Source organism: Anser anser, assembly GCF_964211835.1.
Source record: "Anser anser genome assembly, chromosome: 3".
NCBI lineage: Eukaryota > Metazoa > Chordata > Aves > Anseriformes > Anatidae > Anser > Anser anser.
In genome coordinates, this window is record NC_139722.1 from 41381838 (window position 1) to 41409106 (window position 27269).

At 35.0% G+C, this 27269-nt stretch overlaps 1 long non-coding RNA gene across 1 annotated transcript; it reads left to right on the forward strand.

Annotated features, from left to right (window-relative positions):
• The first annotated feature begins 14015 nt into the window (after nucleotides 1-14015).
• LOC310896582 lies at nucleotides 14016-27258 on the forward strand. The gene is made up of 3 exons (XR_014581631.1): nucleotides 14016-15148; nucleotides 24735-24818; nucleotides 25004-27258. It is a non-coding gene; the product is annotated as an uncharacterized lncRNA (long non-coding RNA).
• The last annotated feature ends 11 nt before the right edge of the window (nucleotides 27259-27269 follow it).

The following is a 27269-nucleotide window of genomic DNA, read 5'->3' on the forward strand; positions in this document are numbered from 1 at the left end:
TAGAACACATGACACTTTTCTTCCTATTCCATCCTTCGACATTTTTGGTGGCTTGATCCTGGCCAGCAATGAAACACGTATACAGCTGCTTGCTCATTCCCAGCCCCAGTGGGACAGGGGAGAGAATAAGAGCAAAAGTGAGAAAACTCATGGGTAGAGATGGAGTCAATTTAATAAGTGAAGGAAAGAGATTAAAAAAGCAAGTGATGCAGTGGCAATCTTTCTCAACCTCCCACAAGCAGACCAATGCCCAGCCAGTCTCAGAACAACTGCTGCCTTGGAAGACCCCCCACCATCCCCCCAAACAACTTTTTATGCTGAGCATAGCACTATATAATGTGGAATAGGCCTTTGGCCTACATTTACCTAACATAATTTTACATTATATCATATTATGATTTTTTTAAAACATTCTCCCATTGACAGAGATTTATTATGGACTCACGTTAATTCCTGTTGAAGTTAATAGTTAACTTTTGGGGACTACACACATGCCGTGACCTAGTCTGCTATAATTCAAGAGTGTCCTATTATTTCTACTGTCAAAAATGCCAAACAGCTGTTCTATCTTTTCACATAATGGATATGGTATTTCATATTTAACATAATGTACTCAATAGGTGCCCGGTAGAGTTTATCTCCTTAAAGTTAATGAGAATCTTCTCATCAGCTTCCCTTGGATCTGGTTTTAATCCCACATCCTTTTATTCCTTATTTTCAGTTCACAGTGCATTAATATAACTTGGTCAGACAGGCTCTATCTATTTTTCTATCAATTAATTCAATCCATCTGTCCTTTATTAACATAATACCTCAGCACATCCCAATATTACATGAATGTTATTTTTTAAATGTTGTGGCCAGAATTCAACTAAGAACAATATCCTGCTTCTACTTTTTTTCTCCTAGGTCAGGAATTTTCAACCAGTTTTACAGGGAGTTGGAAATGTCTGTATCTGTGAAAAGTTTTTTTTTTTTTTTCCCCATTTATGTTTGAGTCAGTTTTGGTAAATATACATATACATCTTGACTATATTCCTTCAAGAATGTCTGTGCTCTCTGTCATATTGTGACTTCTGACCCTGAGCTTCTGATTTCTTGGAAAACATATGAAATCAGATTGGTATATATTAGTATATATAATATCTTTAGACATACATGTTAACTCAAGTGGACTGTGTATCCTTAGAAAGAAGAATAAATATCTCAGTATGCTGTGATAAACTGTTTAATAAAATAAAATAATAATGAAACCCTTCTTTTCAGTCCAGGCTGCTATTCTGCCATACATTTTATTGGTCTGAAAGGTAGAATTCTTGGCAGAGAACTTGTCCCATGGGCCACATAAAGGGCACATGGTACAATTCAGCATAGTGTAACTATAAATGACCAGAATGGAGTCCGAAAGGTCTGCTAAATTCAATATCTGATTTATGTTTCATGCCGGAGTTAGGAAGTTTTGAATGTGATCCAGGCAGAACACTAGGTTCATGCTAAAGCTGGAACTATCCAGGTGAGAGAAGGTATGTGGAACAGGAATGTTTCCTGGTGATTAATACACATAGTGCTCTTCTTTTCATGGAAAGACATTTATGTTAAAAATTCTTCAAGTAGTCATATGTGATAGACATTTATAGGTATGTGTGCTATCCATTATCTTTTAGTTGCAAGTGTATTTTTCTTTGGTAACGCTTTTCTGTGGAATTCATTATAAAAGGGAGGGTAAAGTCAAGTCTAGTGAAAGTGTAATTAATGAAAAAACTATGCAAATAAGGTAGAGTAGAGGGTAGTTTTGTCTTTTTTACAAACTATCAGAAGCTATTTTGTAAATGACCTGTCTTTGCTGGACTTGGTTAGCAGATTCTCACCTCATTCTTCAACTGCTGCTGTTTTCAGAGTGTGTTCTGTATACAGCTTATAGGTACATACAGACATATGCAGAATATACACTTCATAATATATACAATATCGACCTTGAACAGTTCTAATTTATAAAAACTACTGATCAGGAAAAAAAAAAAAAAGAAAGTTTAAATATTTCCTGAAAAATATCTTTGGACCTCACATTACTTTAGCTACACATATACATACAATGCATAGTGTATGTGTGCATACATGTAGATATATATTAGATACAGATATAGAAGGTATATAGATAGATATAGATGATAGATATAGATATAGGTAGATGATATAGATGATACAGATAGATATAGATACATGGCTGACCAATCAAACATCAAGGGGAATACAAAGTTTTTTAGAAAATGCCTTTTTCCTAATTTTAGACAACTCTGGAGAACTTGCATCTGATAGATCTGTAGAACTACTTATTTCTCAGTACTTTCTAGGAAGAACACTTTTGACCCCTCAAAATATATATATATTTTTTTTTCTAGAGAGAAAAATAGAAATTTGGAAACAGATAATGGTTATTAAAAATGGTCAAAAGGAAAAGTTCTTTTAAATTATTTCTTTTCTAAGTCAACATAGAAATGTGAAGCATGCATAAACTAATAAACTTTTTTATAAATAATTATATAAAAAACTACTAAATGTACAATTTTTAATTTTCTGAAAATTACTGTAGACAGCAGAATAAGAGGTTGTAGAATAACATATTTATCACTGCTTTGACTAAAGAATAATTATTTAAATATATAAAAACAAAGTAAGCTTGACAAATAATGAGATGTTTGAAAAGCAGGAAAAAACACTTCAACACTTTTTCCTTGAGAAATTGGTTTGGATGGAAATTTTCCAGCATGGTACTCTGAACAATGACATTTTATTGGTAGCCACTCCAAAATGATTACACACTGCTGATCATTTTACTTTTAAGATGGTGTTTATTCATGTATTTTAGCAACACATTTTATTATTCTTTGCTTCTTTGCCTGTACTAGAAAATGTAAGGAATGAGTGGGTAAGGAATTGGCTGTATGGTCTCACTCAGAAGAGTTGCAGTCAATGGTTCAATGTCCAGGTGGAGGTCAATAAGGAGTGGTGTTCCTCAGGGGCCAGTATTGGGATGGGCACTGTTTAACATCTTTGTCGGTGGCATGGACAGTGGGATCAAGTGCACCCTCAGCCAGTTTGCAGATGACACCAAGCTGTGAGGTCTAGTCAACATGCCGGAGAGAAGGGATGCCGTCCAGAGGGACCTGGATAGGCTTGAGAGGTGGGACTATGCAGACCTCATGAGGTTCAGCAAGGCCAAGTGCAAGGTCCTGCCTCAGGATCTAGGCAATCCAAACACAAATACAGGCTGTGAGGAGAATGTATTGAGAGCATCACCGAGGAGAAAGACCTGGGGGTGTTGGTTGATGAGAACCTTGACATGAGCAGGCAATGTGCACTTGCCCAGAAAGCCAACCATATCCTGGGCTGCATCAAAAGCAGTGTGTTCAGCAGGTCGATGGAGGTGATTCTCCCCCTCTGCTCTGCTCTCGTGAGACCCCACCTGGAGTGCTACATTCAGCTTTGGGGCCCCCAACACAAGAAGGACATGGACCTATTAGAGCAAGTCCAGAGGAGGGCCATGAGGATGACCAGAGGGCTGGAGTACCTATCCTGTGAAGACAAGCTGAAGGAGATGGGGCTGTTCAGCTTGAAGATGAGAAGGATTTAGGGAGGCCTTATAGCAGCCTTACAGTACCTACGCAAGCCTACAGGAAAGCTGGGGAGGAACCCTTTATCAGGGAGTATAGTGCTAGGACAAGGAGTAATGGTTTTAAATTAAAAGGATATATTTAGATTAGGTATTTGAAAGAAATTCTCTGTGGGTGGTGAGGCAATGGCACAGGTTGCCCAGAGAAGCTGTGGATGCCCCATCCCTGGAGGTGTTCAAGGCCAGGCTGGATGAGGCCCTGGGCAACCTGATCTAGTGGGTGGCAACCCTGCCCATGGTAGGGGGGTTGGAACTAGATGATTTTTAAGGATCCTTCCAACCCGAGTCATTCTATGATTCTATTATTCTATGATTATTTTTATATATATATATATTTATATTTTCCTCCAACCATTTCAGTGGAGACTCACTAGTTTAGAATGTCAATGGTCAGTGAACCATTCTCATGTTGAACCTTTGCCTTAGGAGACTGACAACCAGAGGGTTAATTAACTTTGGCAGACATTTGTGTACTTCCCTTTTTTTTTTTTTTAAAGCAGTGAAGAAGAACTAAGATAATACTATTCAAATTTTAGCAATAAACATACTTAATGGAGTTTTAAATGGTATTTAAATTATGTCTAAGTAGATCTCTAAACTCATTTAGCAACCAAATGACTACTAATGCTTTAGATAAAAAGACTGCTGTACTGGGTAATGATCTTTGAAAGGAAACTAATATGGGTCAATAGAAAATTCTCTATCATATTAGTTAACAATTTATGTTTTATTTTATCTTAAACATTTTGAGGGTGGACTGTTTATTGTGTTCTTTCTTTGTCCAGCAATAGAAGCTGCAGGAAAAAAAAATACTGTGTAGACTTCATAGCAAGGAACTTTGTACTGCTAATTATGATTCTAGCAGGAAAAAAAAAACATGCACAGGTGTTTTCAGGAGTCTCATTTCCTTAAATGATTCACTAGAAATAAAAAATTATTAATAATAATATTGTGGATGGACTCATGAAGCTGGGGATGATGTTAACACTTGCTCTGTGTAAATGTTTCTGTAAGGAACACAAGGTACATTGTCTGGGTTTTGGGCAATCACAATTTATTTATTTATTTATTTATTTATTTATTTATTTATTTATTGCGTACCTTCCAGAATAATAGCAGAAATAAAAGCTCAGAAAATTGACCATAGATACTTTATTAAGATAGGAACATGTGAAACTTTTTTACCAGTTTCATCCACCTGTCTAGATAATACACTAGATGTAATTCTATTCAACTAGCTTTATCTATCTGGAAATTAGTTATTCAAAACTTCACCTAATGCTAGCTATTTAAAACAGCTATTTGAATCTAAATCAGAGCTAGATGATACGGTTTTTCTGTATAGTCAGTAGAAATCTAGCCAACACTCTCACTTATATTTAGTATGTAACTCTTCTCACATTAAGACAGAAACACAGGCTTGGTCAGATATATTCTAAACTATTAGCAGGTAGAGATTTCTCTCTAGTGAGTTTAAAGGAAAGCTTGATGACTGCTTTAAACTTGATGCCTGATTTCTCTGTGAAGATGAATTCCACAGCAGGGGGTGTCTGTTTACACAACAGACAGAAACATCCCACTAGTTCCATTGTAAATGCTAAAAAAGACAGAAAACAAATTAGCTGGTAAACTAGAGAAGAGAATATACTAATTAGCACATGGTTCATTATAAACCTAAATGACAGATAGAGTAACACAAAAACATTTTTGCTTAAATAGCAAAAAAATTACCACATCATCACCATTACAACAGATTCAAAGCAGATACTAATGATTAACCTTTTTAAGTGTTCCTTTGTTCGGCTTTGTATCACTTTGTTAGGCTGCTGTTTAAAAACATCCAGAGAGAGCACTCTCATCGCTATTGTTAGAAAAGTGCATATATTTAGTTGGCTCTCTTTTTATACCATACAGCCTTCATAATTGCATCTTCAAACATGGTAACTATGGTTGCAAACAGCAGGTTAAACATTTCAGTCATGACCTTTGCTTGTTATCTTCTACTAAATTTGTTGCATGACCAGGAAATTTCTGTGTATGCTTTTTCTACCTTTTACTTTCCTCACCCTCACACCCCTGCATCCTGTCTGCCAGAAAGGAGGAACAATAACATGCCTTTACACAACTGTATGTATGATCTTTTGCATTGTCTCCTTTTCCCTACTCTCCTTTATATACAAACACTTAAATAGGCTTTTGTTCATCTTAATTAGTTACCATACTAAGAAACTCACCATGAAAAGATCAGTTTTACATTTGTGTTTACATTTACTGTGAAAAACAATGTAGGCTGATAATGTTCTCCAGATGATACTTTCCATCATCATGTCATTTGATATTTAGAAAGGGATAGATATATATGTGGTGGCGTGTATTAAGGGAAGTTATTGTGAATATAATACAGGCAAAACATTTTTAAAAGTACAAAAGAACAAGCAGCAGAACATGTCTGTAAAGCAGCAGTGAGTCCTAATGCAATAAGATAAAGAAATTTAGAAGTGTTGTGAAGGGATTTGCTGATGGAACAGTAACATTCCTGACTATAGGGATACAGATAGAGCACAGTTTTCCCTGTAGGGAGTAGCCAGGTGAGAGCGCTGCAATCTACAGCAGTCCCCAAGCACATAGGTGTGAACTGAATTGCAGCAGGACGAGGTGAAGCATGCTGTTGGCATCAGGACTTCAGTATGAAGTGCTAAGTAAATGGGCAAACATTGTCAACAAATATGAGCAAAATAGACCTGCGTTGTAGAGGACGTGCTCCCACGCCCCAGGTGAAGGGATGAAGGGAGCAATTTAACTTTTTTTTTTTTTCTTCTGTTTTGTATCACAAAGGATATGTGTTACTAAAGTAAGAAAACTGTAGAAGTCATGGCCAAAGAAGAGAAAAGGTTGTATCTGAAGTTTGTGTGAACACAGGACAGAAAGAGAATTTTTTGAGAGGTAACAAAATTCACACTGAAAACCCAGATGAAGAACACTATCTGATTACACTTGCAAACTGCTAACAGTGATGTTTCTTGAGAACACAACCTGAAACAGCAAGACGATGTCACAACAAACATTCCCCAGAGTGCTGAGTCTCCTCTTTGCTGTCTGCATTTGGTGTCAGGAATGTGCTGAAAATCAAACAGTGAACAGAGACACTAAAGCTGTTTTTGGCCGGAATGCTTGGATGTTTATAACTTATGCATATTTTTAAAAGTGTGGTCAAAACATGAAGCACAGCAGTACAGCTCAGCCATATGTGTGGTCATGAAGTTGGAAGTATGGATGCTTTGTTGTATCCTTTGCAAGGCAATTTTACTCTGCTGCTTTTGTTGTTAGCCCTACCAGCTCACATACTCTTGCTACAGGCCATCACTTTTGACCTGTAGTTTCAGAGATGCCAGGTAGAATCCTGCTCTGCTGAAAGCAGGACCTTTGATTTCCGTGGCTTTGTCTAAATTGGTTGACCAAGGAATACTTCTCCATGCCAAATGGAGTTGCATGTGCTGGCTGCATGCTGAACATTTGTGCCAGTAAGGACACACCAGGAATGCTACCAGACCTTCCTTTCTTCTGTCTTGTGTTTGTTTTTTCTTTTTTTTTTTTTTTAATAAATTCTATTTGTGGGGGCCAGGAAGGAGCCACTGCACCCCCTGGCCAGGACTGATTCTCTGCTTGGTCTGGATGTGATCAACAGGTTTAAAATTTTGCCATGGGATTAAATCTTCTCAGTGCAGTCTTGTGTCTGTCTCCAGTGTGCCTGCACATACATACTTGCTTTGTCTGAATATTTCATATGTAATTTTTTAGTCTTTTTTTAATTCACACACAGAAAATAACAGTTTTCTATTAAAAAAAAAAAAAAGAAAGAAAAAAAAAGTCCATAAGCTCATAAGCTTTCCTCCTAGGAGAAGGAAGTGAAAAAAATAAAACAAAATGGCATTTAATGGCACCAGAACCTCACTTACCCCTAAGTGCCACTTCTTTTACATCTGGGTCAATGTGTAACTTCTTTGATCAGATACATGACATGCTCACTGCATATTGTTTCAGCAGAAAGACCCACACTGTACCTAAAAGCAAAAATAGGCCAGAATATAAAGATAGATGGATAAACTGGAGGATATTTTCAGACTTATAAGTCTGAACGGGAAATGAGAAAAGTCAAAACAGTGCTTGTGAAATGATGTAAAGACAGTGATGTAAACACATTTTTCACATCTTTTACAAGGTGCAAGACTGAAAAGTACAGGAGTATATTGTAGCTATAATGCTTTGGCCCAGCAGAGGCAGCTCAGTACAGGATTTTCCAAGGTAAGGGGCCCATAAAAACTAAGCTTCGGAATCAGAAAAAGGAATGGTCACATATTAGAGGAGTGAGAAAGCATGCATGCTTAGATCCACCTGGAAAAGATCGAAAATGCTGCCCCTACCATGTAAAGTTAGGTACTCTTTTCAAAAAGGACAGAGGGAGTTAAGAAATACTTTGTTAGTACAATAGTTGTAAAAGATTCTAAAAATTTTCTTCTAACAGTGAATAAATCGTTTTTGTGCATTATATGCCATGATGATCACTATTTATTATTATTGTTTCCACTCAGGAAAGCTAAATGTATTGGAACAGATTCCTCCAGCTGTGTTTGGCTTGCTTGAATTGTTGGACAGGTCTGAAAAGAAACTGGAAGCTGGCTGCTGTTGCCCGTTCAAGATTTCCCCTGAGGTGAGAAGAAAGAAAAACCTTGGAAAAGACAACATAGTTGCTTTTTCAGCTCTTACACTTTCGTGTCAGTTCAACCATTATGTAAGGAGTAACAAAAGACTTGCCTGCTCTCACTTGCACAATGATGAGGGCACGTACAGTTTAAGAGCTAAGGAGTCAGTTCCTGAGGACTCAACAGGGTCCTTAATAGATTTCTTTAATCAGTCATTATCTCATGAGGATCAAACATATTAAACGCAAAAAGGTAGAACTGAAAGATTAAATTAGGACATGTACAAAGCAATGGGGAAAATAAGAATTATTTCAATCCTGACCATTTCTAAGATTATATGGTTTTACTTTAATAAAAGCATAATATTTGTGAAATCAAATAGAGCACATGCATTTAAAATAGGGAGTCTTATATAAAGTTGATCCATACTGCAAGAGAACTAAGGAAAAAAAAAAAAAGTTGACCACTGCTTGTGGCAGTCACCATTGCCACAATGGTGCCACCATTGTGGCAGTCACCATTAATGTCCTTTTAAAAATGTCTTTGTAGATTTTTAAACAATGATATCAGACTAGAGATAGAATTAGCATTAAATACGGATACAACAGAAATGAGACCTGTATCAACTCCCCAGATATCTCATCTACCTCTTATTTGCATGGGTTTTCCTTTATATAGGGAAAAAAAAATATCTTACCATATCACACTGCAGTCCTTTAATAATATTATTATATCTTTTAAAGAAAATTAAAATTTATTTATGTCAAATTAAGTCAGTCTTCAAAAACTTAGGCAAATATGCTTTTCTTGAAAGACAGATTGTAGGGATTTGAAAATACTGCTAAGTTTCTTTGTGAAGGAAAATATGTAGTGCTGCAGTATAGGATTTCAGTACTTTCAATGTAATAGAAAGAGCCCCTCTTAATAATTATGTTGTTTTCAATGACCAAAAACCCAATGAGAGAACATATATCTAGGAGTTGATCTGAGCCCAAGAATGCAACTGATTTCCATTCATCTGTTTAAATACTTAGCAAAAATGTGATTAACTGCCCGTGAATTGTATCTATAAATGTCTATAGATCAATACACCTTATTTGAGACAGTCTTAGATTAAAATTGTAAGGATTTTTGGTAGGTATTTATGTTTTTTAAATTGTAAATTTTTATGAAATAACCCCCATCTTATCATAACTATGTCTAAGTAGAAAATAATATGGCAGAAGCAAAGGTTGGTGATTCATCATGGACAATAAAATTTTAAAGCCAGGCATTGTCAAATTGTCATTGTGTTTCAGAGAATTTTCCTCTGGAATTATGTCAAAAATGTAAACATTGAGAAGATGATAGGCAAAGTTATCAGTACCTTTTCCTTTTCTGCATTTCCAACATAGTTTTTACAGAAGTGCTTGGCTGTTACAAACAGGGAAAGAGGTGAGCTCTCTTCTGTGTCATAGGAAGAGGAATTTTGCAAGCATTTAAACTGAATTTTTAATAAAACATTTGGTGGGAATGGCATGTCATCTCCCTCTGGAGGAAATAAAAATGCTCTTGTTTGGTTTGGATTTCCAGTACTCTGATTTTCTTTCACAAACTACTAATTAGGGTTTCACAGATCCAGAAGGTTAGTGTTTCACTGCAGTGTGAGCTCAGATGAATACTTTAGTAAGTCATTGTCTATGAAGTCATGCAATGCAAGCTTCATTTTAATATGATACATCAAGTAAGTGATCATATCCTGCTCAGATTTCAATTTCAAATTTTAATTATTTTTTTTTTAAAGAGTAAAAACAACAGTCAATTTGTTCTAATTCACTGTTTCATTATTTGAACCAGAGGTGCTCCCTCAAAATTACTGTTTAGAATCAAAGGACAGAAAAATGAGTTCTTTCTGCCACTGTTTATCAGGCAAATGAAAACTGTGAATGCTCAGTGGCATACCGGCTCTGCTCCTGTGTGCACCTCAGGTACTGAATAAGCAAGAGGTGGACCACACAAGCCTTTCAAGGCTTGAGCTGAGTGATTGCCAGTACCTTATAAAGCTTAATATAATATGTCTCATTTGATAATCAGAGCTCAGTTAAAATATGTGCCAATCTGGTGAGAAATGAATAAAGCTGACGCAAAACCTATTTCAAGTGGGTATATCCAATACTAAATGTCACATTTTACTGGTTGACACACATTTATCACTTCATTTCACAGTACAGTAAACAACTCATAAGTCACTGGCTAATTTGATTGACAGTAGCCTTGGGCATTCATCAGCAATCATGTAGTATACTGCATCAAGTCAGATTTTAGGGTAATTGACTTCAACAATATGAAAAAAAAATAAAATCCTATAGTCTGTTCAAAATGAAAGGAAAAGGGGAAATCAAAAATGAGAGAACAATAAATTATAGAAATTTCTCATTTGAGTAAGTAACAGCTTTAATAGCTTTCTCTAAGTACTGAGTACACTCAATTGAACATCTGCTTTCCAGCTGCGTATATTGATATATTACCAGAGTTTTATTCTCTCCTACTTTAAATATATCCATAAGTTTTTCAGGGCTCCACTACCTGACTTTCTGACAATGCCTTGATTGTGAAAGATATAAAAATGTCAAAAATTCTGTAGCCCATTTTATGCCCAGGATATTATTTTTCAATTGAATCCAAAGACAGATGTCTATGAACAATTAAACCATTCTCCAATCACACCTTGTTCCAGCTGGGATCATAGAATTAAAAGGAAATAAAACATCATGATTCACTTATTGCTGGAGTACCTAGTGTTTCCTGTGCTGCTGATAGATTCTTATTAAACAATTCTGTCAATGGAAAACGAATATTGTCCGCTGCTTGAACTTCTAAAGTTAGTTCTTTGTTATTAAATTTGATTTTCTTCTCTTATAATAATTCATACACTTAGTGACTGGCTTCAGAAATTCCCATTAGATGGAGATTATGTTATCTAAAGCTTACTAAATCCCATGTCAGGTCTCAGGGAGTTTAGCTGTAAAGCAAAACACTAAAAAAGATCTGTAGTGAAAAAGGGAACTTACTAATAAATATATATATATATATATACATATACATATATATGTGTATATCCCAGTGTCTGTTCTATTAAAAAAGATGTTGAAAATGCTTCTTTCTTTCCTCTCAACTTAATATAAGGTTAGCTTTCTCAACTCCCTTTTTCACTGTTTCTTGCATGGCAACCACACAACTCAGAGTTATGTCTTTAAAAGGGACCATATAATGTGCATATGAACGAAATATCATCAGTATGTTTATGTTTTAGTGATTCACAACAGCCATATTCTCATTCATATGGGAAGCATTTGATTTCCAGACTGTGCCCAGAAAGGTTGTTAATAAAATATTTCTGCACTTTGTAGATAGACAGTTTATGATCTTAGGTTATGTATTCTAAAAGAAATATGCACTCTTATTATTTTCCCTGGACATGATAGAACAGACACAAGCATACTTAGTTTCAAAAAGCTAATATAAAATTGAAATAGAAATTTGCTGATTGATTTGTTTAATTTTATTAAATGACACCAAAGAAACATGATTGTGTCTTTCAGAAACATTAGAGATTAAGAGGATACATTAAAGTGTGTAAATTAAATCTATCTTAGTCCTGGTAAGTTTTTTGAAAAGATTGACATGTATTAAACTCCTGACTGTGGAAACTGCAATCTAGTGAGAAGTCATTTCCCTTAAAACCTTGAGATTCACAAAGCATTAAAGGAGGTGATTGAAAGATAAATCCAAAAGGCAGAAAGTTGGCACTACTGATTTACATGACTTATCTGCATTTCTGAGTGCCATTGTAAACCTGTATTAGGTGCACTGGTGTACATTACACACTTCTTGCATATGTCTGTGCACACTTGACTTGGAAAAAAATCCAGGGTCAGCTTCTGCTCACATGCCCCAGCCAAACAAATCCTTTAAGCATGTGCTTAAATTCAGCAGAGGAATAATATCATCGATATCAATGAAACTCCCCACATGTTTAAATGATTTAAATGTTCATAGGTTCAGGGAAGTTTTATTTAGGATTTATTCTGTTGTAATAGTAACCACTAACATGACTTTTACTTTCTTTCCCATCTGCCCACTGTTTATAGTAGAGAAGAGACTTGTAGGGGCAGGCAACTATCCTTTTTCTTTAAAAACAACTGACTTGCAGAACAAAGGGCTGCTGAACACACAAGTCTTGCTTCAGGCTGGAAGCATAACCAGCGAACTTGGCTTAGGTATAGGTTTATACAACAGCAGTAATCCCTTGTGTCCTCTTCCTCACTCTCTCTCTCTCTCTTTTTTTTTTTTTTAATCTAACAAAACTTATGCACACAGCATCAAGTGTGTCTAAAACCCTAAAACCAAAAATAACATAAATACATTAATTGACTAAATTTATGAGAAAAAGATGGTCAAACATCTGTCTGGCAAAGAGAGATGCTGAAATAGCACTTCGCAGAAAATTAGATTCTATATACATTTAGTATCATCTTTTCTATAGAGGTTATTAGAGGAGTTAACACACACATAGCATCTGAAACAGACATTTCAGAAAGGAAAAATCCCAACTTTCTTCATATTAACAACAGTTGCAACTTTTTTTCTTTTTTCTTTTTTCTTGTTTCTTTTTTCTTTTTCCCTTTGAGTTAAAGAAAAGACTGTGAAGGAAAACCCTTTTGGAACCTAATCTTTTTATTCTTTCTACCCACCTTTTTTCCTCACCTGGGTCCAGCTAGGAGTAAGCTGCTTAGCATTCATAATGCTGCTTGATAAAAAACAGTCAAATTCAAATGAGGAACATTCTTATGGTATTGAATACATCTACCTAGAGGTCCATGCATTTATTATGGCTTATGTAGAGGGGGTAGTATTTAGACAGAGAGAAATTTAGCAAAACATCAACAATCACATAACATGTCAGAAAAGATGTTTTTAGAATTCCTGAGATTTTGACATGTTAAACTTCAGACCCCACTTCAGCTCCAGCAATTCACCTGCAGTCAAGGCTTGAGAAATTGAAACTGGATACTCCACTATGTAAAAAATTGTTTTCTGTTGATATAACATACCTAAAATCTACTAAATGTGGAATAAATTTTATGGGCTGATGTAGAATAGGATGATTTTTTGTGCAAATGCTTATTCTTTTCTCCTGATTTTTTTTGTCGTGGTGAAAAGTCACATGATATTTGTTTTATTTTCTTCAACCCATTTTGTTATCTTTTGGACTTTTGTTGTTGTTGCTAATTATCTCAAAAAATAAATACTGATATATGTTTAAAAATCAAGACCTTTATAAGACTTACAAATACTAAAATTTCCACAATGCATCTAGGATCTTCCTGTTCCAAAGATATACTGATTACTTTGTGTTTTACACAATATAATTTGAGGCAGATGGATTGGTAGGTTTGAGCCCTAAATTGCCCTAAGCTACCTCTGCAGTGGAGGATTTTCATCTCAGCCAGAGAAATTCCCCCATAGATTCACGGAGAGCTTAGATGTACTCACTTTTCCCTTGGTGCTATCTAAGTCCCTGCATTGGTTGTAACATAATGGTAAGGTGGTAAGCTTAAAGTCTTCACCAAAGTGCCAGTACAAAGCAGAATCTTGCTGTCTTACTTTGCAAAATCTGTATCTTCTCTGTATTTATTGAATCTTAAATAAAAAGATCCTCACTCTGGATTAAGATGCTCAAAATCTTCTAAATCAGCTTCACTAAATGTTGTGGGTCAGAATGGACAAGATTTGCCAAGAAATCATTCTTGCTGTTGGCTTGGATTACTGACAAACTGCAATTTGGGGAAAAGAAAAAAGAAAAAAAAAAGAAAAGAAAAGAAAAAAAGAATTTAATAAATTGTTTTTGTTTTAACATCTGAAATCAGAATAGTGACAAACTAATTAGCATTCAAGGTATTCTGAGGTAGGAAAATGTTGCTGCAGGAATGAGAGTGAACAGTATGAAAGATTTACACTTACACCTGGGAAAGTCACAGCAGACTGGATGAGCTCCAGCAGGTAAGATACCACTGCATAGGAATGCCAAGTAATTGTACGTCACAAGATCAAAGGAGTGCCTGAAATGTTAGAGGAAATTACTACACGAGTTTGGAAGAAAGGTTTGCTCCCTTATGCAAAGCGTGCTCTGACTGTTGTATGGGGCCACTGCATGTCTGTGGAGAACAGTCAGACTTATTAATGTCACTGATAAGCACTGGCCTTGGGCAAGGGGGCAGTTGAGTAGCTTGCTTCTGCTTATCTCTTACACAAACTTTGTGGATGGCTGTCCACAGGCTTTGGTATGAGAGGTTGCCAAACGAGGGAGTTTGGCGGTGGCAGGACAGTCTTGTTTTGTCAGCAGAACAGAATCTTGAAGGCCGTGGCGCCCAGAGTGAAATCTTTTGCTTGTAGAATGAATATTAAAGTTAACACCCCTGGATATGATAATGAGCTTAATGCTCATTAATGCATGTCAGTACATGCTAAACATGTAAGGCTATAGTACTCAACTCTCCACCCAAATCATGCTAAATGTCACCCCAGGGCAGGGAACAGATAAGAGTAGGATATAAAAGGAAAAGAAGAGTGTAGAAAAAGTGTTAGTGTTAGGAAAAAGAGTTAGTGTTAGAATTAGTTAGATGAAGTGACAGAAAAGTTAGAAAAGGGTGGAGCAGAAAGAAGAGATTGGAGACCTGGAAGAGGCAGTCGACAGGCTGTGTTCCTTCTCCTCCACAAAGACAGGGACACCTCCTTGGTAAGCTCTGTGCCTTCACCTTTTGGTGAGGAATACCCAGGATAGCATTTTACTAGCACTATTATCATATATTAGTGCTATTGTTGTAACTGTATTTATAAATGACAATTTTGAATCTGTTATGTCTGTTGCCTTATTAAATACTTTCAACTTTATGAAACTATCTCAGTGAAAGTCCCAGAAAGGGCTCTGAAACAGGTGAACATTTGACTCTGGTAAGTACCCTTTAACACAACAATGTCCTAAGGGAGAACATGAGTAAAAATGTCAGGAGGGTATTGCCAAGGAGATTATGAAATCACGCTGAATTTAGGCATATGGGAGAGGCTGACAATGTGAGGTTTCAAACCAGAGACTAAGTGAAACTCCCACAAGAGCTGAAAGTTAAAACAAACAAACAAACAAACAAACAAACAAATCAAAAGTGATTTGTGTAGCCATAGGAAGAGTTTTATTTTGTCAAGAAGTTCCAGGTTTGGATCTCACCATCAAAGCAGCTTCTTGTAATGTGTAAAGGAGGATGTAGTTTATTCTCCTGCTGATTTTTTTTTTTTTTCAAAGTAAAATTGTATTTGTTTAAGATATCTGTTTCACGATCCATTGATTCAGTAGTCATAGAGTTTTTCCAAAGAGAGTTTTTCAAAAATGTTAAATACATGTGTTAAAAGAAAGTAACTTCTTTCTACCCTGAGATAATTTAAATGGTGATTAAACTGCCTTCAACCTCTCTTTAGATGTTAAATTTAGGGTCTTCAGTGAAAGCCAAATAATAAAATCTTCTTGCCTCCAAAGGCTGGAGTTTGCCAGGAAATTTATCCAGATGGGTGAGCAGGAACTTTAATAAAAATAGAATACTGACTTTAGGATTTGGAGTTTTGAAAGTCCTTGAAATTAGTCTCTCTCGGTTTCCCTTGAAATTAAAGATGGCAACAGAATTGATTTCAGTGAGAATGTAGTGAGCTTGACCAAGAGCAAATCTGCAAATCGCACTCTATGAACATCTAAATCAGAGAGATTAAGTTACAAAAAGCGTTTGTAAGGTTCTTTTTTAGCTTTCTTCCCATGGAGCTTTACCCTAATGAAACAAACAAGCATTTTGAGGGGATGAATTTGCAAAAGAAAAAAAAAGTCTCATTTTCTGTTCTGCAGATTAGTCACATACTCTAAATTCACCTTCTACATAGTGATTGTATATGTAAATACATAGATAGGACACAGTTATGTGTGTGTAAGGTCATGTGCACAAACTCACTGGAAAAGAAGATGGTAATCATGCACTCTTATGAACTTCTGTTGTTTGTAGAGAAGATACAGATAACAATAATGATAAAAAAAAATCTGCCTGTTAATTTATTTTTTTGATCCAAAATATGAAGAGTAATTACTAAGTGGGCCATATTCCTCCATGAGTTACTTTCATGATGACAGAAGTCAATGGCTTAGTTATCATAGGTAATTTAAAATATTTTGAAACCTAAAGTTTCCCCATGCTTTTTATCATAATATGTAGGGCATTCAGATGAGAAACTTCGAACTAAAACTTGGTTTGGGAGTGTGCTGAACTGTGAGGACACACTGGCTCTTGCCTTCAGGGGAAAATAATGGGCACTGACTTATTTTATTTATTGATATAGGTTACATTTCCTTCTAGAACTGTAAACTGTTTAATAAACTGCCTGTGACCACAAAACCTCTAGTTCAAGGTATTTTTACATAAAGGGGATCTATAGCTACCATGTTAAATTCTGTCATATTTTGTTGATGGAAAGGCTTAAGAAGAAGCCTAGATTTAACTTACTGTCTCTCTAAATGCTTCTATGAAGTTGCAGATCACTTGAAGACCTTACTTGTACTTTTTTTCTTTTTATTATCCTTCTTGCTTATGAGGACAAAATGTAAATGCAGGAACAAAATAAGCTTTTTTTTTTTTTTTTTTCTCCAGCCACACTTTTTCCCTTTGTCTCAAATAACATTTCTAAATTTAAGAACAGCATTCTCTGTTTTGGCAGTGGCATCATTCTTAGAGTTTCTGCTTCATCTGCCTTGTAATATCTGCCTTTATACCTTTCCTAAACTTGTTTTCAGTTTCCATTTCTAACTTGCATTTGTTTTCTCTTTTCATAATATACAGGTTCAAAATGAAAAAATATACTCCAAAAGAAAGACTCTGAAACCTTATGGAGTAACACTACGAAAAAATAGGTTTTCATGTCCTAGAAGAAAATAAATCTGCCTTCTTCCTTTCCTTCAAGAAATAAAATTAGCCTGTATTAGATAGCACTTACTTTGGTAGTTTTTTATTTAAGCAAAGTAGGTGTATTCTAGTTATGTCACAATGGAAATGGACTTTGCTGCAACTTATAAATTTCTGACATTATGAGTCATGTTCATTAATTGCATAGATTTCTACAGTTCAGACAACCATACTTTTTAATTTGCTAGAAATAAGAAATTACACTTTTGTCTGTTACCACTTTCTCATTTACATTATATCTGGCTCTTTATCCTGGTAAGAATGTTTTGAAGCAGGGTTTATAGTAAGTTTTTATTTCCTTAGAAATGAAAACATAAAATAGGACTAAAGGGAGGAGCCCAAGGTAGAAAAGGAACATTAGCATGAACAGTTAAATTTGCCCACCACTAGTCATGTAACTTAGGAAAAAAGAGAAACAAATACTTAAAAATGGAAATGGAAAAAAAAATGCTAAATGGCATTTTCAGTTAACTTTTATTAACTGAGAGTACAAGTTGGTCTCCAGCAGAGTCTTTAGTTTTACATTAAATATATATATCTATATATATATATAAATGAAGAAGTATAAATGACAATTTGTCATAAAATTCTAGTGCTTGCAGTATATCAGATCATGGGTAAAGGAGCTGTGTTATATAATTACCCCAGAGCAGTCAATAAAGAATTTAAGGAAATACTTTCAATCTCCCTCATTCTTAAAACTTCACTCCCTGAAATTTTAAGATAGGTAACTGGCAATCTTTTGTGCTGTGATTTTTCAAAGCAAGTACAATCACCATGGAAAACACATTCTCTCAGGCCTTTCAGTTGTTTACAGAGTCAACAGATTTGTGTAATGCAAGGAAACATTCTTTTGCATTTTAGTAGTTTTAATGTCTACATTGTTCATCTGCTTAGCTTGTTAAAGTCTCCTTTTCCTTGGCAAGCCTTCCCAACAGAACTAAAACGTAGATAAAGAAGGCATGAATGAATACAGAAAGGTTCATTAGGAGCACGTGAACATATTTTCATTTGAGATAAATGCAAAATACAAAATGTTTTTCATTTCTGTCCCAATTATAGTAAAATCTTAGACAATCCATGACAAGATTTCTCATACTTACTTTTTTTTTTTCTTCTCCAATTTACAAGGTGTTTGTTTACAAATACCAGCCATAGAAGCTGTTGTTTCTAACTGTGCTTTCACATCTCTGTTCACACATCCAAGACCATAAAAACAAAACAAAACAAACAAACAAAACCCTCTATAAACAGAAGAAATTGTTTAATGCGACAGTAGTTATAAAACAATACCAACAATTTAACCTATAACTCTTATCAGTCCTTGAATGTCCTATGTAACATTTTTCAAGGCAATCAGACATTCCATTTTAAATCCTAATATACTTTAAAATTAAAGAAGAACCATCTAAACTTTTCCTCGTTGCCCTAGTTCTCAACTAAAGACACAGAGTAAATTAAATATTTCTTTATCCTTTTCCCTACAAAGTGCCAAAAAAGTTTTTTAAACTTTTTGAACTCTTGTGAACACCTCCATAACCCTTACCCAATTCACTTCAAATATGGTCAAAAATCTTAAAACAGTATTAGCCGTGACTTGCCAAGTTTGAGGTCAACATTCTTTTAGTTGCAATCATCACTCCAAAATAAAATGTAATTAAGCAGAGTTATATAAATACAAAGCAGAGTTAAATACAAAGTATTCTGATCTGGCCCTATGCATAATGTGTTATACCTGTGCTGTATGTATATTTTAAAAGACAGCTGTGACAACATGAAATGTATCTGGTATTTTTAGATCTGCCTACTTCTTCTTTTCTTCAAGGAAAACACCTTTCTACCCCTTCTGAGATCATAATTTCCATATTTAACATGCACAATATCACCTCCTGCTTTAGGTAATTACATGATAGAGTTCCTGAAAACCTCGTCCCCCTTATTAAAGCTTAGAATATCTTCCAGCCATAGTTTTGTTAAGTGTTCTCTGCCTGCAGAGTCTTGATGACATAATTCAGACCTGTATGCAAGACCCTCACCTTAGGCCAATTACATTCTAATTGCATGACATTATGGTTTCTTGGAAAAAGAGAAGTAAAGCATTCCATGTTACATATTTTGATAGTTTGGGGGGGAGGTTGGGGTAGGGAGGTGTGGTGGTTTTACCCTGCTGGGCAGCTGAACTCCACCACAACAACTCCCCCTCCTCAAAGGGAAAGGGGTAGAAAACACGAGGAAAAGGGCTAAAGGGTTGAGATAAGGAAAGGTAGATCCCTCACTAATTGCTGTCATGGGCAAAAAAGAACTGATTCTCACTCCTTTTTCTCTCAGCTGCTGTCATGCTGCAGTTCCCTTTGGATATGGCTGGAGCGGGCTCTGATCTGACATGGGACAGCTCCTGGGCTCTGCTCACAGAGGCTAAACCTGCAGCCCCCTGCTACCAAGCCCTTCCCACATAAACCCAATACAATATGATGAGAGCATTTCTAAGAATACAAACTAGTAAAAATAATGTATTATGACTAACCTTTTCACCTTTTCTTCTTAGTAAGTACTTTTTGTTTTGCTAAAATATGTGACCACTGTAAAAAAACAAACTTATTTTGTCCCTGCATTTACAACACTTTATCCTCATAAGCAAGAAGGATAATTAAAAGAAAAAAAAAAAAAAAGAGGAAAAAGAAGAGAAAAACATCCAAGCTTTTTTAATGGAAAACCCAATATTTTGATATTTCCCCCTCTAAACCTCTTGTAATTCCTTATCTGAAAATATTGATGACAGTATCTCCTATCATGTGTTTAGAAGCAAAGTAAATAACTACTGTGATGTCAGTAAAAATATACCACATAGCTACATACCATTTATTGTGAGAAAAATAAATGATATACATTTTTCATAACATATTAAAAACAAATCCAAACAAGATTCTGATGGTCTCATTATTTATGAGACAGATTTTTTTCTCTACCATTAATTATCTAAAATGTAGATGTCTAGTTTAAGTTCATCATATAAACCCCACTCTATATCTTGTCAGTGAAAAAAACAGTCACCTTTAGAGAGTAGTTCATCCTTACTGGTATGTTAGGCAGCAATCTTGACTGAGAACAAATAACACAGAAAAAAGAAATCTGTATTGAATATATAAGAAACAGATATTAGTAAAATCACATTCACTTTTATTAGGGTTTTTCCGTATAATTTTAGTTTGAATCTTGCTTCAGCAATAAAAGCTTACAAAGCCAAACACTGTATGTATAATCTATATTTCTTCAACCCATTATCCTACCTGAACTGTCATTCAGCTTTATTACAGTTAAAATTAAGAACACACATTACATTAAATTTTCCTTTTTTTTTTTTTTTTTAATCACTGGATGCTGTATTATTTAACATCATATTTGAAGTTTGGAACAGGTGATATTTTATATTTTCTTGATTGTGGGACAAAAATATTGCTTTCACTGAAAGAGGCACTTCTTATTCTTCAGTTTTTAATTACATTATCAATCACTTTTTTTTTGACATATCTTATTCTTAATGGATATTTGAAAGTAGTTCACTGAGGATTCTTTATTATTTTTTTCTTTGCTGTGCTTCTTTCTTATACCAAAGAGAAATCTCAGGCTAGAGTGGGTTTGTATCATACCAGTTGCTAAATGTGCCAAGTTAAAGCAATCTTCACATAAGATTGCTGTACTTTTTGAGGGAAGTGAGTTATATAAATAACAGAAGGGAAAATCAAACGGGAATGAAAATTGTTATTACAATAAGATCCTAGGACAACATGGTTTGCTACCTGATGGTTACTGAAGTTACCTTTAAGGTAACTACTAGAGTGGTTGATATCTTGCATGAAGAATAAAAACAAACAAACAAAAAAAAAACAACCAACCAACAACAAAAACACACCAACACCTCTAATGAGTGTACATAGAGAAGAAAGAGTTGATTTAATTAAGGAAATATTCCTATATAATAAATGTTTAGAAAAAAATATGACTGTGAGGTAGGAGTATAAGATCACTGACAAATTGTCAGTAGCCTGATATGAGTCAGAAAGAAGGGAGCAAGAAGAGACAGAACTGAATACTAGGAGCTACTTCAAGCTCACATGATGAATTAAAGCAAATTCCTGGTGGAATCTGTAAATTCAGTAATTAATTCAGAATGACGGGGGCTGGGGGCTGGAGAGGGAGGGGGGAAATGGGTTGGAAGGATGCTGAAATATCCAGAATTTGAACTGGAACTGGGGAATGTGCTAGGAAAAAATAGTGAAGACATCAATGACTGTAAGTAATGGCAAGTGTCTGAATTAGGTCTTTACAGTGTGTGTCTGTGAATTGATTAGAGACAAGTCTAATAGAGTGTGGGTCTGTGAATAGATTAGAGACAAGTCTAATATAGACTTGCTGTATGATGTTGCCTATGCAACAGGTATGCAAAATGGAAAGCATGATACTCAAATCTTGAAAAGCACTCAAATTAATGTGTTAATAATTTATGAAGACTTTTTATCACAATGAAATATAGCAAAGCAATCAGAAAGCTCTGGTTCAGTAATGACACAGGATGGAGAAAATCCAGTGTGTAAGGTCCTCAGGTTCACACTAATCCTAGATGATCATCTAGGATTAGGATCATGACTTCTGGCTGGCTGGAGACTTGTTAAAGGTTTTCTTTACACTCCTGTTTGTACTTGCCTGTTCATTAGGCAGTGTTTCTTTTTAAGTACATATTTAAAGCAGGGAGAAGGTTTGGGTTTGAAATATTATATATCATATGCCTAATACTTTCATTATGTACATTTCTAAATAAAGATAAGTACCCAAACAATAAGATTCAGAACTAAGTCATTAATTTTGTTTTCTGTATTATAGTTTATTGCTGGATTTTAAGAGTTCACTACGTTTTCTAAAAATATTAAGGGACCAATTCAGTTGTCCAAATATCATCTACAGTCATTGTAAGTGCTGCAAGATAACCAAGACATAAGCATGAAGTTCTTATGCTTTTATTATGAATAAAACTACATCATTTCCATTTTTTTTATTTATTTTTTAGTCTAAGATAAATGAACATTATGTTATACAAAGCATGTTTTTGTTGTAGAGCAGGTTTTCCTACTAATTTGATTGTTAAGTGGAAATAGTTGACCTAAAGTTAGATAAATTATTGTTTAGTGGAACAGAAAAATTCTAGCTTATAAAATGTTGAGTAGAGAAACAAGAATGTGCTGACATGTCTAGGTTTCTACTAATATTATAAGTGCTGAGTGGATAATGAGAACAAAATAAAATTGTGACCATCATTAAAAAATGCAATCCAATACTCCATGGATCTGCAGGGTCTTGCTACTGTCCACTGTCTCAAAAAGAAGGTGCTGCAGTGCCATTTTGAAGTATCATTTACTGAAGTTTTAATAGAATTCACTGTATCAGAACATCTTCGATTTTTTTTTTTCATAGTTTCAAATGCATTTTTTTTTAGCACCCATCCTTCATGCTCCCCTGAAATCCATAATCTAAAAGAGGTTGACTTTATTTTTAACTGACATTTGAAAGTGGCAAAGCTTCTTCTACAAATTGCTTGTCACTTAAAATAGATTGTTGCTACTCTGTCATCAAGAGATAATGCAGGATATAATTAGTCCTTTTCAAAATTTTATGCCTTTAAATACAAAAATTATACACATTAGGCATGCCTCTCAAAAAAATATGATGTATCAATGCATGCAAATCACCATGTCTTTATAAATATTTCCTTAGGAAGCAGAACATCTTATTAATATAGAACCAACCAGAAAACACTGATCAACTTTTCACAGGGTCAAATTTTCAGTCATCCCAAATTTTCAGGTAAAATTTGGAAAGATAAAATATTAAATGCAGTCAAAATATTAAAAAAATAAAACTTGAAAAACTGTTAAAAAATGTAACTGCTCAGGATTATTTAAATTTACTAAGATCAAAATTTACTTATTATGAAAAAGAGGAAAATTATTTTCTGCAAAAAGACAATAAATATATTATTTATCAAGAAGTTTTTTAAAGTGTGTTTCAATTCAAATTCAAACTTCTAATATATGAGAAAACCTATTGGTTCTGTGTAGATACATTCCATTTAAAAAGGGGAAAAAAAGATTTTTTTAAATATTGAATTTATTTTTTACATTTTTTTTTTTTACAATCTATGTTTACATAATAGGTTTGAGCGAGATATTGAACATAAATTTAGTTACAGAACAATGTCCATAACTCATTCAGCATTCCGTTACCGCTTGTTTCTTGTACCCTGCCTTTCTAGCAATCAAGGTTTTCATTCAAACCATTAACTGCATAACAAGTTTATAAATGAATTATAGAAAAAATATATATTGCAACATACATGAAAAAATACATTTTTATACTATTTTGCAGCTCATATCTTCCAGCTGTACATTCATTTCAATTATAAACACCACTCTATATAAATATATATGTATATACGTATGTATGTCTCCAATATCCCCTAAAGCGCAAGCACTGGTATCTGTCTACGACCACTTTTTGCAGCTGACACCTTTTCATAAAAAGAGAAATACACTGTAAAGTGAGCTGATCCTAAAAGGACAACTAAAAAGACCAACAAACAGGACCTTCAGCTTGCACATTTTAAGATTCTGACAGAATGACCTCTGTTTCTGCCACTTCATAACTTTTACATCAGAGTTGTCACAAAAATAGCAGAAAAATATTGTCATGATAATCTCTGGGTCCTGGTTCTGTAATGAGATATTTATCCTTATTTCTGTGAAGTTCCAGACGTGTTTTTTTAGGGCTAGACACATTTCATTTATTATGAAAAATCTAAAAGTCAATTACCTAGACAAAACTATGGGTTCTGGATACTGTCTCTAGAGGGGGAAAGGCTCCACTGAAATTCAATTCATTTCAACAGCTTCAGAACATGGTGAATCCCAACGTAAAGACTAGCTTAAACATACAGAACTCATGTTAGTTTTGGATATCACACTTTCCAAAGTTAAGTCCCATCATAAGAGATTCCTTGAGGTAAATCACAGATTGGATGTTCATGACTGAACTTGTAGATAAATGCACACCTCCTTTGTTCAGCTGACTGGACAGTTATTTCAATCACAAGGTGAGAGCTTTGAACCGACAGAAGAAAAAAAAATAAAAATCACATGGTATACTACTAATAAGAATGGAGATACCAGGAAGTTTTCAAAATTTAGAAACTTGTAGCACTAAAGCCCTATGAACTGAATGTTTTGTAGTTTATTGACTCTCTTGTTTTCATTCTGCCTCATATGTTATCAATATTATAAACAGAGAAGAAAACGCATCTATGATGAAGAATGTCCCCCCAAGATCTGAAAACCTTTGTCACCTTTGTAATTAAAGACACATGTAAAGGTAACTTTTTAAAAAATCCATGTTTTTGAAACTACTAGGATTGTAATTAGAATAAAGAAATTCTGAACCTTAAGATTTTAATCAGGTTTCTGATTTGCAGATATAAGATATACTGTGACTTCACTATTTCCTGTACTCAACAATATGTAAACATTTTAAAATACCCCTTTACTTTTTGTTTTAAGATACAGAATCATTCTCTCCTTTTCACTGTGTTGACTGAAGGAGGAGTCCCAAGATATGTCCCAGGAGAAATCCTGTGTGAAGCTGGGGACATTGCAATGTACGTGGATTGGCTTGCACATGGACATTGCAATGAAGTGGACTTCCCTCAATCACAGAATGGCCGAGATTGGAAGGGACCTCTGAAGATCATCCAGTCCAACCCTCCTGCCGAGCAGGATCACCTAGAGCACATTGCACAGGATGGCATGCAGGCAGCGTTTGAATATCTCCAGAGAAGGAGACTCCACTCTCTGGGTAACTTGTTCCAGTGCTCTGCCACCCTCACAGTAACAAAGTGCCCTCTCATATTCAGCCAGAACCTTCTGTGCTTCAGTTTGTGCCCATTGCCTCTTGTCCTGTAGCTGGGCACAACTGGAAAGAGACCGGCTCCATCCTCTTGACACCCTCCCCTCAGATATTTATATATACATTAATGAGGTCTCCCCTCAGTCTTCTCTTTTCCAGGCTAAACAGGTCCAGCTCTCTCAGCCTGCCCTCATACTACAGGTGCTCCAGACCTCTAATCGTCTTTGTAGCCCTCCTCTGAACTTGCTTCTGTAGTTCTATGTCCCTCTTGTACTGGGGAGCCCAGAACTGGACACAATACTCACATTACCGTTCCAAAGTAAGTAGGTTCTAGCTGAAACCAAAGATTCTATCTTCAGTCCTGCAAGGGTGCACAAAGTCAAAGTCAAAAGGATCTGGCTTTGCTTGCATCAGGGCAAGTTCAGGTGAATTATGTGAAGAGTATTTACATATTCAGCCTTTCTGGAGTCACTAGTGTTCATCTGCATATACATGTAGGTAAACCTGTAGGTCATCTGCATATACCTGTAGGTCAAAGAACAGACTGAAGAGGTTAAATTGTACCTAAATCAGAATGAAATACATGGCTCTGTAGAAAACTCAAATGGATAAAACAAACTATGCATCCATTTGTTCACAGCACGCCTCTCCCAGATGAGCAGAGTGGTGAAAACAGGCTTCATAGCCAGAACAAGTGTTGTCCATTGATGTACATAATAAATCATCAGTCTAGAGAATTTGTCAATAACATACTGCCCTAAACATCCATGTTTGTTGTATTAGGTTCATGTTGTTGCAACTAGATGAGTTCTCAATGAAGACAGAATGAAAAAAAAAAAAAAAAAAGAAAAATAGTGTAGCTTAAAGTAGCAGCAGATCAGTTTGTAAAATCTGTACATTTTATCTCCATTTCTTTTTCAGAGCAGTTTGGCAAACTAAAGGCCATTTTCAAGAACAAAGAACACTAGTATGTACTCAGTATGATTCTTAAAAATCTAGAGGGATATTGGGAATATTCTTTTAACCAAGTCAGACCACCCATGTTGCTCCCAAATACATGACCAGCTTCAACAATGACTATGATGCAGCTCAACCAGGTAAAAGTCGGGACTAAATGTTAAATGCAATCATGTAGGAGGGTAGCTGAACTGGATGTTTCATGTACGTCAAATTTGTTTCTTTGTTGATATTTAAAATCTCTTCCATTTAGGCTTTGTTCTCCTGGGTGGTCTTACCATGTGTTTGTATACTGTTTACATTGTCTTTGGTGGCACTATGAAACAAATGAAAATTATCAATAACCACCCAAGAAAAATGATGAGTTAAGCAACATGACAGAAGAGTGCATTTCGAAGGATGTATATGCTAGACAGAAGGGGACTTCAGTGATTCTTATTACCCAAGAGAAAGCTAATATTTATTCAGAAATAAGAAGCTGTAGCCATCCTGCTGCCCTTTTATCTGTAAGGGCCGTTTATCTCAATGGCCCTAAATTCAAATCTATTTACTACTGGATATTTTCTACCATGATACCTACTGCAATACATGTATATCTATATATAAAATAGATAACATCATTCAATTATCTCTTTCAAATCCAAAATATATAAAACTAGGATGTATTTAACATAGCAGTCTATTCAGTAAAAAAAAAAAAAAAAAAAGGGTTATTTCACAAAGAAGTCTGTATGTAAATGATTCCTGGGTGATAAATAAGGTACTTTTCTGACTTCTTCTGACGCAGCCAATTCTCCCGTTTCTTTTCTTTTCTTTTCTTTTCTTTTTTCTTTTCTTTTCTTTTCTTTTCTTTTCTTTTCTTTTCTTTTCTTTTCTTTTCTTTTCTTTTCTTTTCTTTTCTTTTCTTTTCTTTTCTTTTCTTTTCTTTTCTTTTCTTTTCTTTTCTTTTCTTTTCTTTTCTTT